Source organism: Diceros bicornis, chromosome X (genome assembly GCF_020826845.1).
Source record: "Diceros bicornis minor isolate mBicDic1 chromosome X, mDicBic1.mat.cur, whole genome shotgun sequence".
In the NCBI taxonomy this organism is placed as follows: Eukaryota; Metazoa; Chordata; class Mammalia; order Perissodactyla; family Rhinocerotidae; genus Diceros; species Diceros bicornis.
The window spans coordinates 74,775,010-74,779,869 of NC_080781.1; the positions used below are offsets into that span (position 1 = coordinate 74,775,010).

At 31.3% G+C, this 4,860-nt stretch overlaps 1 pseudogene; it reads right to left on the bottom strand.

Annotated features, from left to right (window-relative positions):
- Positions 1-476: 476 nt before the first annotated feature.
- Positions 477-811, bottom strand: LOC131401190 (cytochrome b-c1 complex subunit 7-like; annotated as a pseudogene).
- Between the last annotated feature and the right edge of the window lie 4,049 nt (positions 812-4,860).

Genomic DNA, 4,860 nt, shown 5'->3' on the forward strand with positions numbered 1-4,860 from the left:
CTTTTAGGTATACACCCAAAGTTAATAGCTAGATCATATGGTAATTCTGTGTTTAAGATTTTGAGGAACTGCCATACTGTTTTCTACAGTGGCTGCACCACTTTACGTTCCCACCAACAATGCACATGTTGTAATTTCTCCATATTCTTGTCAACACTTGTTATGTTCTGTTTTTTTTAAATAATAGCCATCCTAATAAGTGTGAAGTGATATCTGATTGTCATATTTATTTTCACTTCCCATTGATTAGCAATATTGAGCATCTTTTCATGTGCTTATTGATCATCTGCATATCATCTTTAAAGAAATGTTTACTCAGGTCCTTTGTCCATTTTTTCCCAACAATGATTACAATAGACATTTATTTAAATTAATACATTTGCAGCCAAAATAGTTCTAAATTGTACATTTCAGTCTTAACCAACTTTATAAAAATACTTTGAGGACAGCTGCACCTGCAGATTTCAACTACATGATTATTTCTTTGCTCATTCTTCTCTCTCTTTTCTTTCCCAAATAACCTCTTTCAGATATGGTTCAAGGTAGAATTTATCCTTCTTATATTTTGTCCACTACTCTTTAGGCAAGATCTGCTGCTTTCTGGTCAGGTTCAGTGCTCTCTTAATGCAAAAGACCCTATCATTATAAAGGTTGTCAGGAAGATTTCTTATGCCTTCTTTAATGTCATCATCCTCATATTTAGTATCATCTCACATTAACCCCAGTTTATTGAATCCAGCAGCATTGTAACACAAGTTTGAATACCCTCCAGTCACCAGCTTGATGCTGCAATGGCAGGCCTGATTGCCATTTTGGCCTGAGACCCCGTCCATTTTTTAACTTTTTGTTGTTCTTGTTGTTGTTGAGTTGTAAGACTTCTTTATATATTCTTGATAATAATCCTTGATCAGATAGATAATTTGCAAATACGTTCTCCCATTTTGTGGATTGCCTTTTCACTCTGTTGATATTGTCTTTTGATGCACAATTTTTTTTTAATTTTGATGAAGTCCAATTTATCTATGTTTTGTTTTGTTGCTCTACATTTCTTTTTTACACCTCAAAACACTTAACACATTTAGGTTCATTCCTGGTACTCAATATATGATTGAATCCAGTTCAAATAAATATCTTTGCTACTTTTCTACTGAGTTATATATTTCCATTATCATCTAAAATAGCATTGCCAAATCCAACATAAAATATTATAAACATCTCTAATATCCTAATGTTCATATATTAAAGCATTTGCACTCACTCTAAATCATTATTTATATCAAATACAGATATTTCTAGGGTGACACTACCTCTTTAATCAAGCTATATGCAATTTACTACAGATGAGAAAATTGGGAATAGTTGAGAAAGAAAAATAAAAACTTTACAGGGCAGTAAATGCCTTGACCTTACCAATAAGGACAATATTAATCCAGAAAACAGGAGTAAAGATTCTCTGTTGCTAAAACTGACTGCAATATGGAAACGGAAAATATAATAGTTAATTTAAGTAGTTAATTTTGCTAGCTACCACAGCTTATGTGATTCAATATATTTAAGATGTAGAAAATTATCTCATATTATACAGTTGACAGTTTTTAATCATGGCAAAGATCATTCTTTTAGATATATAATAGGCAGAGCATTTCTATGTTGGGCAATGTTTAAGGTACTGTCAGAGTGAGGGGGTTGTCTAGATAAAGAAATGAAGAAAACACAATCTCTCTTCTCTGGCTAATATTTTGTTTATTCTTTTTTAAATCACTTTTTTTGTTGTTATACTATTATATACTCAGAATCTCACACAATGCCTGGGGCATATCAGGCACTTAATAAATATTTGAAAAAATACATAATTAAGAAGGCAACATAGTATTTTGGAAACAGTGTAACCTCATTTCAAATATATCAAGCACTCATTGCATCTTCCAACTTTGTGTTAGAAACAGAGTTATGAATTTGCTTCAAGTATATTGGAACATCTGAGCAAGTAGTCAGGAGACAAAGTAACTTTGACACTTCAAGCAAATCAGCTGATATAGTTGTTCCTGGGAAACAGACATGTTCGATTAGTATATTCTTCCAGAAAAACGTAAAAGCTACAATTAACATAAAACATTAAAACTACAGATATATGCATTTTTTCATGAGATGGAAAGCTAGGAAAGCCAAAAAATTCAAGAGGAAATAATTTAACAGTGAATTAAAAAGAGAAAAGTGATATAAGGTAAGCTATTAATCATTAATCTTTTTTCTCAAGAAAGTTAAAGGATCTAAGTAATGTGAAAGGTATTTGCATGTGTGTGTATGCGTATGTATACATAGATATAGAAATATTTTAATCTGCGAATTTCTATAAACATATTGGTGAATGTTTATATAAGACTGCATGCCTGCATACACACCTGACTGGAAAATTCTCTCTGTAATTTTTAACAACAAAAAGAATGTTAAGACATTAAGAGTATTAAAAATAGAAATACCATATGATCCAGCTATCCCACTACTGAGTATTTATCCAAAGAACATGAAATCAAAAATGCAAAGAGATCTGTGTTCATTGTAGCAGTATTCACAATAGCCAAGATGTGGAAGCAACACAAGTGCCCATCAACTGATGACTGGATAAAGAAGATGTGGTGTATATATATGTATGTATGTATATATATATATATACACACACACACACACATACAATGGAATACTACTTAGCCATAAAAAAGACAAAATTGTGCCATTTGTAACAATATGGATGGACCTTGATGGTATTATGTTAAGTGAAATAAGCCAGACAGAGAGAGACAAACAACATATGATTTCACTCATATGTGGAAGATAAACAAACACATGCATAAAGAGAACAGATTAGTGGTTACCAGAGGGAAAGGGGGTCAGGGGGAGGGTGAAAGGGGTAAAGGGGCACATATGTATGGTGATGGTTAAAAACTAGACTGTTGGGGGTGAGCATGATACAGTCTAAACAGAAACTGACATATAATAATGTATACCTGAAGTTACACAATGTTATAAACCAATATGATCTCAATAAATTAATTAATTTTTTAAAAAACACACTAAGAGTATTAAACAGAAAAAAAATTGTAAATATGAAGTGTTTCTGGAGGATCAGGCATCATCAGAATCTATAGCGCAGAGAAGAGCAACTAAAATGATTGAAGTAATGGAGTCTGTTGTATAAGAAAATACTTAAAAGCTTAGGGTTCCTTTTTGTATAAAGGGAGATGTAACAGTCTATAATTTATGAAAGAGGTGGTGAAGGAGAAATATGGGACTTGCTGACTGAGTTCTTCTTCAGATAACAGTTAATATTTATTGAACGTTTATTATGTACCAGGCACTATGCTAAACATTTAACATGCATTATCTCATTGAATATTCATAACATACCTATGATACAAATATTATATTTTACCTATTTTTGATACCAGGCTTTAGGCTCAATGGGATTAAATAACTTGCACATCATCTCACAGCCATGTGGGAGAGGCTCGATTTGAATGTGGATCTGGTTGATGTCATATTGCATGCTCTTAATTACTTTGTTACATGCCACCAGGGCAGATGTGTGTGTGAGTGTGTGTGTGTGTGTGTGTGTATTGGGCAGAGGATTCTTATGTACACGAATGTTTGTGTTTGTGACAGGGGTAATGTTAGAAAGAAGTAATTGTAAAGACTTAAACAAATATTTAAAAGGAAAGATTAAGAGAAAGTTCTTACCTCATGGAAACTCTGCACTTGCAATCCCCTTTATCTACCTGCTTTTTCTTTTTTCATACCATTTTTCTCCTTCTAAGATACTATGTATACTTTTGTTTGTTTTTCCCCCTAGAATTTAAACAGTATGAAAGATTTTTCTTTGTTTTGTTTGCTCATATGTCCCAAACATCTAGAAAAATACTTGGAATATAGTATGCACTCAGCAAATACTTGATGAATGCATGAATTTACAGAAAATGAAATATTAAAAAAACTTAGGAAAATGTTCAGTCACTCAAAATAAGAGAAATGCAACTTAATATCACAAAAAATACAAATGTCACCTATCAGATAGACAAAGATGAAAAAATTTATTGACATCATTTTTGTCAATGTGTGGAAAAAACATACCCACATACATTGCTGGTGAGAAGGTAAATTATTATAACCTCTATAAATGACAATTTAGTAATAATTAGCAAAATATAAAATATGAATATGTTTTGTTGGAGAAAGTCCATCTGCCCAACAAAATAATAATTTAAAATGTTATTAATTTCAGTATTGCTTGTAACAGCAAATGAATAGAAACAACCTAAATGTCCATTAATAGGAAACTGGTTAAATAAATGATGATCCGTCTATATCAATGCTTTCCAATAGACATGTAACGCAAATTACATACATAATTTAAATTTTTCTTGTAGTCGCATTAAAAGAATGAAAAGACAAAAGAGAAATAAAATTTAATAATATATTTTATTAATCAAACACATTCAAAATATTATTGTTTCAACATGTCAACATAAAAATATTGAGATATTTTACATTTTTCATGCAAATTCTTTGAAACCTGGTATACTTTATGCTTATAGCACAATTCAGTACAAATAAGCCAAATCTCAAGTGTTTAATATCCACATGTGTCTAGTGGCTACCATATTGGACAGTGTAGCTCTTTATAGGAAACAACATACAGATATTTAAAAAGCTAAGGTAGTTTTTTTCTACTTATGTGGAATTATCTCAAAGATATATTGTTAAGTGAAAAAGACAAGGAGTAGAGCAGTGAGGCTGCTAGTATTTGTACTAAAAAAATTATACCTATATGTTTATTTAAATATACACAGATCATCTCTGTGAAGT